General features: G+C 35.4%; 1 pseudogene; it reads left to right on the forward strand.

Moving 5' to 3' along the window:
- Positions 1-15,862: 15,862 nt before the first annotated feature.
- Positions 15,863-16,774, forward strand: LOC101971635 (large ribosomal subunit protein uL30 pseudogene; annotated as a pseudogene).
- Positions 16,775-16,824: the final 50 nt, after the last annotated feature.

The raw sequence follows: 16,824 nt of genomic DNA on the forward strand, positions 1-16,824 counted from the left end.
GCTATCTCAATTACTTTCCAAATTTTCTCCACTTATTTTTTCCTACTGGATTGGAAGCAAACTTTAGATTGTAAATTTTCCATTTGTTTATAGTAAAAGTTGCAAATACATTTTCCCACGCAGTTGACGAATTTTTTTGCTTATGCTGTATTTTTTGTATGAATTTTTTCACTTATAATTTTTTAATCTTTCCAATTTTTTATTATTACTGCTTGATAATATTTTAGTATTTTCTAGCAGTGGTCTTCCCATTTTTTATTTTAATTAGTTATACATGACATAGAATGCACTTTGACACATTGTAGACAAATGGAGCATAACTTCTAATTTCTCTGGCTGTATGAGGTGCTGAGTCACACCAGTAGTGTGATCTTATGTGTTATTATTATAGGGCAATAATGTCTGTTTCATTCTACCATCCTTCCCATCCCCACTGCCATTCCTTTCCCCTCACTCCCTCTGCACAATCCAAAGTCCCTTCATTTTTCCTACCCACCCTGCCCCTCCCTCAACCCCCCCCCCACACACACTATGGATTAGCATCCACTTATCAGAAACATTTGTCCTTCGGTTTTTGGGGGGATTGTCTTAATTCACTTAGCATGATACTCTCTACTTCTGTCCATTTACCCACAAATGCCATAATTTCATTCTTTAAAGGTGAGTAGTATTCCATTGTATATATGTGCCACATTTTCTTTATCCATTTATTTGTTGAAGGGCATCTAATTTGATTCCATAGTTTAGGTATTGTGAATTGAGCCGCTATAAACATTGATGTGGCTGTGTCAGTATAGTATGCTGATTTTAAGTTTTTCTAGTATAAACTGAGGAGTGGGATAACTTGGTGGTTCCATTCCAAGTTTTCTGAGAAGTCTCCATACTGCTTTCCATAGTGGTTGCAGTCATACCAGCAATGTATTAGTGTCCCTTTTTCCCCACATCCTCACCAACACTTATTATTGCTTATATTCTTGATGATTGCCATTTAGACTTGAGTGATGTAAAATCTTAGAGTAATTTTGATTTTTATTTCTTTAATTGCTAGAGATAATGAACATTTTTTTCATGTCTGTTGATCGATTGTATTTCTTCTATGAAGTGTCTGTTTAGTTCCTTAGCCTATTTATTGACTAGGTTATTTGGTTTTTTATGGTGGGTTTTTTGGGTTTTTTTTTTTTTTTTGGTATTAAGTTTTTTGAGTTCTTTATATATTCTGGAGATTAGTGCTGTGTTTGAGATGTGTGTGGTAAAGATTTCCTCCCATTCTGTAGGTGCTTTCTTCATGTTATTGATTATTTCCTTTGCCAAGAAGATGCTTTTTAGTTTGAATCAATCCCATTTATTGATATTTGATTTTATTTCTTGCATTTCAGAAGTCTTGTTAAGGAAGTCAGGCCCTAAGCCAACATAATGAAGATTTGGGCCTACCTACTTTTTCTTTTCTTAGGTTCAGGGTCTCTTTTCTAGTGCCTAAGTCTTTGATCCACCTTTAGTTGAGTTTTGTGCAGGGTGAGAGTAGAGGACTAATTTCATTTGTTACATATGAATTTTCAATTTTCCCAGCACTATTTGTTGAATAAGCTATCTTTTCTCCAATGTATATTTTTGGCACCTTTGTCTAGTATGAGAGAACTGTATTTATGTAGGTTTGTCTCTGTGTCTTCTATTTTGTACCATTGGTCTATATTTCTTTTTTGGTACCCATACCATTTGGTTTTTGTTATTGTACCTCTGTTGTATAGTTTAAGGTCTGGTAGTATGATGCCTCTTGCTTCACCCTTCTTGCTAAATATTGCTTTGGCTATTCTGGGTCTCTTTATTTTTTCATATGAATTTCATGATTCCTTTTTCTAGTTCTGTGAACAATGTCTTTGGGATTTTAATAGTAATTGCATTAAATCTGTTTAAGTTTTCATAGTATGGCCATTTTGCCAATATTAATTCTGCCTATCCAGGAGCATGGGAAATCTTTCCATCTTCCAATTTTTTAGTTGAGAATTTCCCACATATGCACCCTTATTTAACAGTTTTCATTTTAGAGATTCAGTGCAGGGAATTTCAGACCCTTCCCCACTGTCCTGAAGAAGTGTAAGGCATTCACTTCAACCACAGAATCAGTGGACAGTGCTCTCAGAGATACTCTGGCTAAGCAGGAGATGGGCAGACAAGATAATTGTTACTAACCCCTTGAGCATAAGTGCACACACATCTAGCCCAATTGGTGTGATTCATTGTGTGGTGCTTTTATTTTTAGAGTTGCCTGCTAACCGAAAGAAAGGTGAGTGAGGTGTTTGTGTTTAGCTTTATGGACACAGCGTTTTCCACAGAACACAAAGTTGCTCTCTCAGCTGGGGTAAAAGCAGGCAATAGGACTGAAGAAGCTTGGGTAAATCCCTCAGACCCTCTTAAAAGCTTTCATGCAACTTGAAATGCTGTGGAAACACTGGAACTCCAAGTGTTTACACCAGGTTGGACAGGTAGAAGTCAGGATGGAAAGGCAAATGAACCTGAGTGTTGGGAAGCTTAAGAGGACAACTGATCAAGACAGGTTAAGGGGAGCTGGCTGATATGGTTGCTGCCTCCATGCCCAGACATACAGACTATGCAATCAAGGCTTGAATAAATGACTGCCAATCATTTGGGGTAATCCAAAGAAGGAATCTCCAGTAAGAATTCCTTCCATTTGAGATACTTCAAAAATTGTTGACTCTTTGATATTGCATTTTCTTAATTTGATTTTATACATTTTTTATCTTTAATGTTATAATGTGTTAATCGGAGGTATTAAACTACTATTCTTTCTGGTTATATTCTGTCCCTCTTGTATATCTATGCCTGCTATTTCTTCTGCCTCTCCCTGTAGGATGGTTTTATTTTGTGGTTTAGTTGTTGTTGTTGTTGTTGTTTGTTTGTTTTTTGGTGCTGTTTTCATTGTTGTTGTTTTGGTGAAAGGATTGAACTCAGAGGAGCTCTGGCACTGAAAATTCTTCCCCAGCACTTTTTGTTTTAAGATAGGTTCTCTAAAATGAAGACTGTTAAATAAAAGTGCATATGTAGGGAAATTCTCAACTAAAAAATTGGAAGATAGGTTCTCCCAGTAGCAATGGAGAGAGATACATTCCAGCATATGCCAAGGTGGCCCTTGGATTTTCATTCCTTTCACCTCAGTTTTCCAAGTGATTGGTGCTGCAGGAAAGAGCCACCATGCCTAACTGTGTGTGTGTGAGAGAGAAAGAGAGACACAGAGAGAGAGAGATGTAGTGTATTTAGTGGGCTTAATCATTCTGTTTTTATTATTACTCCTTTCTGTACTTGCTGTCTTTTCTATCTCTGTCTCATCACTTTTGCCTTTCTTTGCCTACCCTCGACCTGTTTTCCTGTTTTGTTTTTGGTTGGTTTTTAGATTTTCTTTTCAGATTCTTATGCTTTTTTAGTTCTTTTTTCACTTAATTTATTCTTTTAGTTTTGTTTACTGACTTTTTTACTTTGTTTTTGTTAGAGTTTTGTTGTTATTTTGTCCATTTCTTTGTGTTAATGTTCTTTTTATACATTTCATCTTTTTCTTAACTCCCATCCTTTTTTTTTCTACTTACTTTTTTGTTTTTAACCTGTCTTCTCTCCACCTACTTATATTTTTCCTCCTTATGCCTCTTCTTTCTTATTTTTTTAAATACCCTATCTAGTGTAATATCAATTTCACTTTCTTTAAAACTATTTCATTAACCTACACTAAGGTATTGCTCCCTCTTTTCACTTCTGAACTACTGGAGTTATAGAAAAACATTTTTAATAAGTTTTTATGATTATTCAAGTATTCACAGTTAAAGGGATCATCTTCTCCCTACAGAGTGGCATAAAGGATTGATCAAAGCATGGTGACACATTGAGTGGATCCTTTGACACAGAGATAGACCTCTGGCTTGCGACCTATAATAAAGTGAAAACAGTGAACTGAAGAATCTTCCCAGTAGCAATGGGAGAGAGATCCATTCCAGCATATGACAAATCTCAATATAGAAAAGCAGGTAACATGAGAAAGCAAAGAAACATGACAATGTTCAGTTTCTAATATCCCAATAACAGAATCGATCTATTGGTATGGAAGTGGATGAAATCCTGGACAGATAATTTAAAAGTTGATGGTTAAATATCAGTGAACTACAAGAAGACCTAAGGCATGAAAGAGAGAAAATACAGGAGGTGAAATAACATTTTAATAAAGAGAGACTCTGAAAAAGGACCAAATAGAAATGTTGGAGATGGTAGACTTGATCGAGTCAGTCTCTCTAAGCGATTAGATCATGTAGAAAGATTTTCAATTATTGAGAATGAGGTCTGTGAACTTCAGCACTTGGCAATAAATACAATAAAATAAGAAATATGATCAGAAACTTTGGGACTTTAAACTATTGGAAACTTTGAAAGATTGAAATTAATCAGCTAATGTTTAGAAGTAAAACAATCATAATTCTGATTTCTCAGCAGAAATTCTAAACTCTAAGAGGGCTTAGAGTGATGCTTCAAGCCCTGGAAGTAAATAATTGCCAACCAACATTTCTGTGTCCAGAAAAGTTGTTCTTCAGAATGTATTAAAAACATTCCCAGCTGACTATAGCCAGATCTTTTAAAAAAAAAAAAAGATAAAGAATGTTAGTGCTTTTCAAGTTATCTCATGAACTACAAGTGAGAAGGTAATACTCCCACATTTCTTCTATGAAGCCTATATTAACAATGCCAAAACCAGATAAACATTCAGGAAAGAAAATTACAAACCAATATTTCTACGGAACATAGAAGAGTTATTAAAATATTAACAATTTATAGTAATAATTAAGATTATATATCATGATCAAGTTGGTTTTATTCTAGAGATGCAAGGATGGTTTACCAAATGCAAATCAATAAACAATTTGCCACATAAATAGAACTAAAATTACATGATCATCTCAGTAGATGCTTAAGAACCTTCAACAAAATGCAGCATCCATTCATGTAAAAAGCAACAAAACCCATAACAAAGAGCTTACCTTGACACCATAAAGGCTATATATGGCAAAGCAATATCCAATGTCCTACTGGTTGAGGAAAAACTGGAAGCATTTCTTATAAAATCATGGATAGGACAAGGATGTCCACTCTTTATCTCTCCTATTCAATATAGTATTCAAAATTTTAATCAGCAAAATTCAGCAAGAGAAGTGTTGAGTGCGGCACACACGACTAAACCAGTCAGGGTCGCTCAAGGAGAACTGGATTGGCACAAATTAATGACAGACAGATACCTTTTTCTTTGGGTTCTGTGACGACCTCTCTGACCCAGCTCCCATAAAGGCGGCAAGGCAGGCAAGAAAAAGAGGGAGCACGCCTCAAACCCAGGTTTTATTAATGGGAGGAGCTAATCCATGGAACATTCTATCCAAAAAAAGGGCAAAGGAGTAGGACTACAACAAACAGGTGCGTGTAATTCAACCCCATTTAAGTGACGCCCACTCCCAGAACTGTATCTTTCTTATCCCAGCTGAGGTAAAGTTCACTTGCATAGCAGGGTGCAATACCAATCCAATACCTCTTTATTCGGGACTTAAAGTTGCCTGCATAGCTCCTGATCAGGGCAGCCCCTGACAGAATATAAAATAGATACAACTAAGAAAAGAAGAAGTCAAATTATCACCATTCTATACTTAGGAAATCCAAAAACACTTCATCAGAAACCTTCTAGAATGGACAAACAAGTTCAGCTAAGTAGCAGGCTACAAAAAATAGCACACAAAAATCTAGTTTGTCTATACATCAATAATTAATCCACTGAAAAATTAGGAAAACATTCCTTTTATAATATAAAGCCTCAAAAGCTAGAAAGATATTGAAGAAGACACTCTAGCATCTTCTCATCTTGAACTTCCATGTTTATGAATAGGTAGACTTAAGTTTATTCAAATGGTCATATTACCAAAATCAATCTACAGATTTTTGTAGTACCCATCAAAACACCATTGTCATTCTTCACAGAACTAGCACAGTGGAGGGGGGTAGCCCTAAAATTCATGAGGAAGAACAAAAACAACCAGAATAGCCAAGGTGATTTTGAGCAATAAGAGCAATCACAATACCCAATTTTACATTTTAATATAGGATAATAGTAATAAAACCAGTATGGTACCAGAATAAAAATAGACTCAGACCATTTTAGTAGAAAAGAAGACAGAAACAAGTCCACACAAAAACAATGATCCTTGACAACATTGCCAAAAACATCTTGGAGAAAAGACACCTTTTTTTTTTTTTTTAACAAATGGAGCTGGGAAAACTAGATATCTATATATAGAAAAATGGAAGCATGATGGGCATGGTGATACACACCTGTAATCCCCGCTGCTCAGGAGGCTGAGGCAGGAGGATTAAAATTTCAAAGTGAGTCTTGGCAACTCAGTAAGATGCTCTCTAAACAAAATACAACAAAGGGCTGAAAATGTGGCTCAGTGGTTAAGTGCCCCTGGATTCAGTCCCCCCTACCATTATAAATAAATAAAAGAAAAATCGACAGATTTTTACCCCTCACACATCATATAGAGCACTAATCTATAGGGTATATAAAGAACTCAAAAAAGCTAAGCACCAAAAAAAAAAAAATAATAAAAATTAATCAATAAATGGGCCAAGGACATGAACAGACACTTCTCAGAAGAGGATATACAATCAATCAACAAATATATGAAAAAAAAAGTTTATCATCTCTAGCAATTAGAGAAATGCAAATCAAAACTACTCTAAGGTACCATCTCACTCCAGTTAGAATGGCAGCTATTATGAAGACAAACAACAATAAATGTTGGCAAGGACGTGGGGGAAAAGGCACACTTATACATTGCTGATGGGACTGCAAATTGGTGCAGCCAATATGCAAAGCAGTATGGAGATTTCTTGGAAAGCTTGGAATTGAACCACCATTTGACCCAGCTATCCCTCTCTATACCCAAAGGACTTAAAAACAGCATACTACAGAGACACAGCCAATCTATGTTTATAGCAGCACAATTCACATTTGCTAAACTGTGGAACCAACCTAGGTGCCCTTCAGTAGATGAATGGATTAAAACAATCTGGCATATATACACAAGGGAATATTACTCAGCAATAAAAGAGAATAAAATTATGGCATTTGCAGGTAAATGGATGGCGTTGGAGAAGGTAATGCTAATTGAAGTTAGCCAACCTCAAAGAAACAAATGTTTTCTCTGATATAAGGTGACTGACTCATCATGGGGTAGGGAAAGGGAGCATGGGAGGAATAGAGGAACTCTAGATAGGGTAGAGGGGTGGGAGGGGAAAGGAGGGGTCAGGGCGTTAGCAATGATAGTGGAATGTGAAGGACATTATCCAAAGTACATGTATGAAGACATGAATTGGTGTGAACATATTTTATATACAAACAGATATGAAAAATTGTTTTCTATATGTGTAATAATTGTGATGCATTCCTTTGTCATGTATTTAAAAAATAAAAGTAATTTAAAAAAATACCCAAAAAAAAGAAAAATGGAAATGTGCGCTATTTATTATCTTACCCTGTACAAAAGTTAACTCAGTTTATCAAAGACCTAGGAATTAGACCAGACGCTTTGCAACTGATAGAAGAAAATGTAGTGTCAAAACTCCAACACGTAGATGCAATGACTTCCTCAATAGGACTCCTAAAGCCAAAGAAATATAACCAAGAATTAGTAAATGAGATGGCATTGAACTAAAAAGCTACTTTTGCACAGCAAAAGAAACAAAGGATTGTAAAAAAAAAAAAATCTACAGAACAGGAGAAAATCTGTGTCCACTGTAATTCTGACAGATAATTAATATCCAGAATATATAAAGAACTCAAAGCCCACTTAGTCATTTAATAAACGAACAAATGAACTAAACATATATCTCTCAAAACAAGAAATACAAATGGCCAACAAATATGTGAAAAAGTATTCAACATCTTTAGCAATCAGATAAGCAAATAAAAATTATACCAAGATTTCATCTTCAGCTAGAGTGGCAGTCATAAAGAATAAAAATAAATTCCAGTGAGTATATGTAGAAAAAATAACACATATACTGATGATGGGATTGTAAATTAGTACAAACACTGGGAAACAGTCCAAAGATGTGAATAGAACCATATGGTAATATGATCCAGTGGTACCACTCCTTGGTATTTATCCAAAAGATTTAGTCGTTATACTTTAATGATACCTGCATTCTCATGTTTATAGTATCACAATTCATAATAATGCAGTTATGGAACCAGCCTAAGTGCCATCAACAAATTCTTGGATAAAGAAAATGTGGTTATATATACACATTTGAGTTCAAGACAGCCATAAATAAAAATGAAATTATGTTACTTAAAGGAAAATGGATAAAACTAGGGAGCATCATATTAAGTGAAATAAACCAGACTCAGAAAGTCATGCACCATATATTTTCTCTCACATGTGTAAGAGAGATAAATAGGGGGATTTTTATGAGTCAAAGAAGGGAGACCAGTAGAGTATAGGATGGGGAATTGGTGGTGGTGGTGGTGGTGGAGGTAATGTTTAATTAAACTCACCAAATTATGTCATTGTGATAACAAATATATCACAATGAATCCCATTATTTTTTAATGCAAGAAGAAAAATATTAAAAGAAGAAAATATTTATTTTAGTACGCGGTTTCAGAACTTTGAGTTCTGGTTAGCCAGCTCTGCTATTTCTGGCCTTGTTCCACCAACCCCTTTTCATCATGGTGAAAGGGGTTTGTGGAACAAAGCTGCTTACCTTGGTAGTCAGAAAGAAAAGAAGGTGCTAGGTACAAAATCAATAGACACTAGTATGGTCCTATGTATAAATGTGGCTGTATAACCAATGTGATCCTGCAATCTGTACACGTGGAAAAATAAGATTAAGATTACGTACCCCATTTGAATCAAATGTATGATATGTCAAGATCATTGTAATGTTTTGAGCAACTAATAAAAAAATTTTAAGAAAAAAGCAATCAAATGTGATTTATCTTATTAATCTAACATATTAACAGGTTAAATAAGAAAATTATTTTATTATATTAATTGATACAGAAAATTCATTTAATAATTAAATATCCTCTCATAATTTAGAACTCTCAGAAAACTAGGAATAAAAAGGAATTTTTTCAGCCTGACAAAGAACAACTACAAAAATACCCAGTGCTAACATCACACTTAATAAGATTGAAATCTTTTCACAATATTTGGGAACATGGCAAAGATATTAACTTTTATCAATTTATTTGATAGGGTTGTAGAAGTTCTAGCCAGTTGAATATGGCAATATAAGGAAACAAAAGGTATAAAAATCAGGATGGAAGAAATAAAATAGTCTCTATTTGCATATTGCTGAGGGCCATTACCAAGTAGGAATGATGCATCGAAATTTCCTTGCCAAGCGTACCCCATGCTGCTTAGAGGACATTCGATGGGACATTGCATGCATGCTTTAATAAGGTGACCTTGCTCAAGGACCAAGGCGGATCCGGGTTTAGAGCTGATCAGGTTTGAGGAAGTAACCAGCTCCTTGAGTTTAAGGCGTTGCCAGTTTAAGATAATGGGTTTTAGGGAAGTTGGAAGTTGAAGATTATTGCTGGGATTAGGGTGTTTCTGCTGCTTGTATCTCGTGAGATTAAAATGGGATTTTGGAGAGAGCCTCAGGGAGTAGGTGAATTGTGCGGGAGACGGCAGAACGCGATTGCCCCTGGACCTGTGTGGAGGTGGTGTGAGAGCTGGAATAAAGAATTGCTTTTTGAATCTACAAAGCTGTGTGGTGGCTCGTGATTCTGGTGCCAAGCATTGACCTTGGCAGCATATGGCATGATTATCTATGTAGGAAATTGCAGAATATACAAAGAAAAGTCTCACAACTATTGAGTTTAGTACCACCTGAACATAGGATATACAAATATCCATTGAATTGCTGTACAATACCAACAGATACATTTGGCTGAGAAGGGTATCACAAGAGAAACTTCTGGAAATGCAGCTATTTTATCTTGGTGATACCAATATCCTAAATGTAAAAGAGTACTACAAATTTTCCAGGCATTTTTATTGGGTAAAACTGGGTAAAGTGTACATGGTGTATTTCTGTATTATTTCTTACAACTGCATGTGAATCTACAATTGTATAAATAAGAAATAAAAATTGAAAACCTTCAAAGCAAAAAAAAAAAGATCTCTTTTTGTTATGTTCTTTTTGTTATGATCTCTTTAGGCTATGTTCCCAGTGAACTTCCTCCAACTAGGCCCTACCTCCTAAGTTCCCACAATGTCCTAATAGTACCACCAACTGGGAAGCAAGATTTCAATACCTAAGCTTTTAGAGTACATTACAGATCCAAACTGTGAAGCCTCTAACTTAAACACTGGGTCTTCTTTTTTTATACTCTGCCAGCTTTGGGGCTGGAAATTATACCATTAACTTTTAGGCTTTTGGCCTTGAGACTAGAAATTTCCATCAACTCTTTGTGTCTCCATCTGGACAACTACAGATCTTGAGGCTGCTCAGCCTATACAATCAGAAGTCCCTTTTTAAAAACAATCTCTCTAGATATACTGAATTGATTCTCTCTGTCACCATAGTTACTTACATGTCTATCACATCTTATATGAGGGTTTTCTCTGAGGATTCCAGAAATTCTGTAGTCTTTTAAGATAAAACTAGAATATACAACCCCTTATTAGGAAAATTTAGTTAAAATTAAAAGTTAATGTGTATGAGAAAGTAAAAAGCTCCAGGCCATACCCTTTGGGGTAATTAATTCATCAAGAATAAATAAGTATTGTCAAGCCAACAAATTTGCTATTGAGGCTATAGTTCTACTTTACCAGTGTTCTAATACTTCATAACTTTATTGTATTTGATGATGAACAATGATATGGTCATGATGACAGTTAAATAAAGTTTTCTATGAGCCAGGAGCCTTCTTTATGAGATAAATTAGGTTTTCATGAATTTTTTTCCTATTTTCAAATTAGTAAAATATTTTGAAGGACAATAAAGCAGTTTTTCTTATTATTAGTTTTGCATAGAGGAATAGACAAAATGGACAAGAGCAAGTTTGATCTGGAAGCAGACTGCTGCCCTAGAAAAGGTCCCAACAGAAAGCAGTAGAAAGAACATCAGGCAGAAATTTCTACCCAGAATTTCAGGAAATTCTGGCACAAAAGGAGAGTGAGAATGAAAAAAATATATATATAAACTATGCTCATAAAACCTGATTTTGTATAAGTGACTATTATTTCCTAGCTCTGAATCCTAGGCAACTTATTTAGTTCTTCTGAGCTTTAGAGTCTCTGAAATTAAATTGTTATTAAATTATATTGAAACACCACCACCATACTCACTTCATCACTTTTGTTGTTCAAATCAGGATACTTTAAAAGGTAATGGTAATTTTTTGAAGCTAAAGTCCTGTACAAATATTGATTTTGCCCACTATTATGCATAATTATATATGATCATTCACAAGAAGATATACTTGAATCCTCAAGAGTCAAGCAAAAGTCTTCAAAAGTGAGGGTAGAGTGTCAGACAATAAGGAGAAATTTGGGATTGTATTTCTTGAAAGATATGAGGACTAATCAAGTCTTTAATTATGGAGGAATTGAAATTCTATACAGAAAGCAGAATATATGTGATATGTTAGGACTTAATATATTAGTACTTGATAAGTCTTGTAATTTAGGATTTAATTAAAAAACAAAAGTCAAAGTAGTAGAATCTGGACATAGAATTAGACCTGGAACATCATTGATTTCAATAACATGTAACCCCTGCCTTACCTTCCCCTAATTTTTTTGTTTTGTTTTTAATGCCTACTAGTCAAAACCAAGACTGAGTTCAGAATATTTCAAGAGGCTGAATTTACAGATGAAAATAAATGATGTGTTGCAGGCTTGAAGGTAAAGAGAGATATCAGATAGAACCAAGTAGATCCTTCATATCAGCATTTTAAAAACTACTTATTCTGAAAAAGATAGGCTTATAAATCTGAAGAGCTTTTTGAAAGATTCCTATTTTCTATATATGGATCACTACCAGAGCATTTCTTGTCATTAATGTAAGGACTCTTGTGTATTATCTTTGTAGTATCTTAGCTGCTGTACAAATCATTACAATGCTAACAGAATACTAATAAGATACCTAGGTTTTTTAAGAAAGCAGAATGATATTAATCACCAATACTGATACCAGAGCATTCTAGTCATGTATGATGATAAACACAATTCCAGTTATATTAATTTATTTCCTTTAAAAATAGAAAAACAATTTATTTTACAGTATGTAGTCATGCATCACTTAACAATGAGAATATGTTCTGAGAAGTGCATCATTAGATGATTTCTGTCCTTGTGTGAACATCATAGGATGTGCTTATACAAACTGAAATAGAATGGCTTACTACTCACTTGATTATATGGCATAGCTCCTAGGCTACACAACTGTGTAACACATTACTATATTGAATACTATAGGCAATTTTAACATGATGGTAAATATTTATGTCTTTAAGTATACCTAAACATAGAAAACAGAATAAAAAATGATAGTTAAAAAATGGTACCCTTCTCTAAAGCATGTATCCTGAATGGAGGACTAGGAGTCATTCTGGGTGAGTCAGTGAATGAATGTGAAAATCTAGAATGTTACATTCCCTAGACTTTATAAACATTTAGGCTCTATTAAACTTATTTAAAAAGTTATTATTTTCTCAATATAAAACTAGCTTACTACAAATTATTTTTTATTCTTTTACATGTTTGTTTCCTTTTGTTTTTCCTTTGGGGATTGAATCCCAAGTGTTGTACGTGCTAGGCAAACACTTTTCCAGTGATCTACACTCCCATCTGACTGTAATTTTTTTCTTTATAAACTTTTTAATTTTTTAGAAACTTTTGACACTTTTATAAAAATTCTCACTATAAGACACATATTGTATAGCTACAAAGTATTTTCTTTTTATATCCTATAAGATTTTTCTGAGATTTTCAATTTTAATATTTTTACCTTTTAAACTTTTGTGTTAAAAGCTAAGGCACAAACATTAGCCTAGGTCTACACAGGGTCAGGCTCATTAGTATCACTGTCTTCTACCTCCATATCTTGTTCTGAGAAACTAATGTGACTCCATTTTTAAAAATAAATAAATAACAGCAGCTTCTACCTCAAGGCCTGTCCTAAGGACGGGGGCGTGACTCTTGTCCTTGGAAAAACCCACAGAACACTCCTAAGTTCATACCCACCCAGCTGAGTTGTTTTTCTATAAATAACAGGAGAGGTCTGTGGCGCCAGGTGTCCCTAACTCAGGCTAGGTGAGGACCCATGGCAACCCCCTTAGCAACCTCCAATCAGCATAAGACAGGGAAAGTACCTGGAAAGCCAGATGACCCCAAAGTAGTTTATGGTGGTTGATAACATGTTGGGGAACCTTGTAGTTTAGCACATACACCCCTTGTGGCCTAAACCAATCAGTTCAAACAAACCCACCTCTTGTACTAGCCAATCACCCTTACCCAACTTGTTCCGGCCAGTGAATGTGCTAATCAATGTTAAGAGTTGTTTGATTTTCCCGCAGTATGGAATGATTTGCTGTGTGATGTTGTGACGCATAGAGTATCCCCCCAAAACCTATAAAATCTCACTGAACAAAGGACCGGGACTTACTCCCTGGGACGGCTGCGTTGGGAAGAATTGTGAGTCCAGGCTTGAGCTGCAATAAAGACTGTTGTGTGCTTGCATTGGATTCGGCTCCTGGAGGTCTATTGGGGTCCCACGAATCTGGCATAACATCAATTGGGGTCCCACGAATCTGGCATAGCAGTTCTACTAGAAAGTCTTCAGGGACAATAACATCATCTCCAATTAAGGCTTTTGAGAAAACATATTAAGAGGACATACACAATTCCTGCAAGCATTTAAGTACTGGATCTGCACTATGACCTTGTATAATTGTTTCTCCTGCAAACCTCAATTCCTCAATTCCTGAAGGACCTACCTGCATCTCAAGAAGGTGTGACTCTTCAGAAATATGTCCATGCAGTTTGCTTGATTTGTTTTTCATTACAGATTTGTTTATAAGAAGATAATAAACCATGAACATTTCTCTGTGTTCATGAAAATCTGTGTTGGGTCCATGTTTTCAAAACTTTTAAGAGCCTTGTTAAATTCTGCAAAACTTTTTGCTAAACACTTCATTAAATTTTGAGGGTTTTTTTCCCTCCAGTTTCTTTTTCTCTTGCTTCTTTAGCTGCTCCCTCCTTTCTAGTACTCTGTTCTTTGAACTCCAGCCATCTTGGCCACCATAGATTCCTAGCTCTGCCTCCTTAATCGAGGCAATTATGGAACGTGGTCTGGAAGCTTCCTACGCCCTGTTCAAGAAACTATCCAGGCAGCGAGCTGGGGCAGTCATGGTGCTTGCCATATTTATTTTCTTGCTTTCAAGGATTATTGTCCTTTCTGTTTATTGACCAATTACTTGAACCCTCTTATCATATCGTTATGCTTAGGGTATGAAGTCTTCCCCAACAGGTTCTCTGTTAATGCAGGAATAATGCAGAGGTAAAATGATCAAGTTATTAGAGCTATAACCTAATCAGTTCATTCAGATTTGAATGTCCTGAGTAGTAACTTAAAGCAGGTGAAGAATAACTGAAGGAGTTAGATCTCTGGAGATATGCCCTGTAAGAGTTCATCTTCACTGAAGCCCTTTCCTCCCTGCCTCTCTTCCCTCTCTCTCTTCCCCTTTTCTTCCACCCTCTCTCTCCCCACTCTCCCCTCACCCCTTCCTGATTGCCATGAGTGGAACAGTACTCTTCCACCACAATGTTCTGCCTCAGGCCAAGAGCAATGGAGTTACCTGATCATGGACTGAACCTCTGAAACTGTAAGATCAAGATAAAAATTTCCTTTCCTATGTTATTTTTGTCAGATATTTTGGTTACAGCAATGAAAAGCTGAGTAATAAGCATATATTTTGTGCATTTAAAAACATTTTAAGTGAGAGGATAAATCTTGTTCTCCATCTTGTTGGGAATAGACATCTTAGTTGAGAGACACGTATTTGGGTTTGTTAGTTTTTTTTTTTTTTAAAGACGTGTTTGACCTGAACAAAATGTTTTAAAATCTAGTATAAAATCTAAATTTCTTAGTCAAAGCCTTTCACAGTGTGCTTTAAATCTGAATTTTGAAATTATTTTCCTATATCAGGCAGAATAACTAAAAACAACTCATGTTTCTACCTCTTTATTCACAAATTTCCCATGCTGTTAGCACAGCATTGCTTTCCTGGCTACTGTCTTCATATCTTATCCTCTATTTTAGTCATTCCTATTTCATATGACCATTTTAATTGTGTTTACCTCATTTTACCAACAAAGATTATAAGCTCTTTTAGGATGGGAATTGTGTATGTCCTCTTAATATGTTTTTTCAAAGGCATAGCATAAAGTCTAAGAAGCAATAGACTCCTCACATATGTTTGTAATTTCTTTAATGGAATGTTGAATAGCCTGGCAGGAGAAGCTTAGAGTTCTTTCATTCCGGTCTTAATCAGCAGTACACAAAATACTTTGTGAAAGTATAAAAATGTGCTATGATGTGGTTTCTAAATGGCCATTATATGATATTATAAATTTAGGTGTCCTACTTTTTTAAAAACCAACACACTGGGGCTGGGATTGTGGCTCAGTGGTAGAGTGCTTGCCTAGTATGTGCAAGGCACTGGGTTCAACATTCTCAGCACCATATAAAAATATTAAATAAAGATAATGTGTACACCTACAATTTAAAAAAAAAAAAGAAGCACATGCACCAATGTTATTTTTCTTTGGAGAGTGCCAAAGAAAAGAAAAAGAAGGTTCCTGGGTTCCTGCTGTGCCAGAAACCCTTAAGAAAAAGCAGAGCTGAAGGTAAAGCACCTGAAGTTTTCCCAAAAGATGCTTCAAAAGGCAAGAAGAGGGCTGGGATTGTAGCTCAGTGGTAGAGCGCTCACCTAGCATGAATGAGGCACTGGGTTCGATCCTCAGCACCACATTAAAAAACAAATCAATAAAAAACAAAGGTATTGTGTCCATCTACAACTAAAAAAATATTTTAAAAAAAGAAAGGCAAGAAGAAAGCTTATCTATGAAAAAACCAAGCATTACTACAAGGAATGTAGACAGATGTATAGAACGGAGATTTGAATGGCTAGGATAGCAAGAAAAGCTGGTAACATCTGTGTACCTGCAGAACCCAAATTGGCATTTGTCATCAGGATCAGAGGTATCAATGATGTGAGCCCAAAGGTTCATAAGGTGTTAGAACTTCTTCATCTTTTCCAGATTTTCAATGGCACTTTTGTTATGCTTAACAAGACTTCAGTTAACATGCTAAGGATTATAGAGCCATGTATTACATGGGGGTACCCAAACCTGAAGTCAGTGAATGAACTTATCTACAAGTGTGCATATGGCAAAATCAATAAGAAACAAATTGCCTTAACACATAACACTTAGATTGCTCAATCTCTTGGTAAATATGAAATCATCTGCATGGAGGATCCAATTCAGGAGATCTACACTGTTGGAAAACGCTTCAAAGAAGCAAATAACTTCCTATGACCCTTCAAATTATCTTCTCCAAAGGTGGAATGAAGAAAACGACCATCTTTTTAGAATATCAAGATGCTAGCAATAGGGAAGACCAGATTGATAGGCTTATTAGAAGGAAGAACTAAGGTGTCTATCATGATATTTTTGTAATCTGGTCGGTTAATAAAACACCTGC

The sequence above is a fragment of the Ictidomys tridecemlineatus genome, chromosome 3 (assembly GCF_052094955.1).
Source record: "Ictidomys tridecemlineatus isolate mIctTri1 chromosome 3, mIctTri1.hap1, whole genome shotgun sequence".
Classification (NCBI taxonomy): Eukaryota; Metazoa; Chordata; class Mammalia; order Rodentia; family Sciuridae; genus Ictidomys; species Ictidomys tridecemlineatus.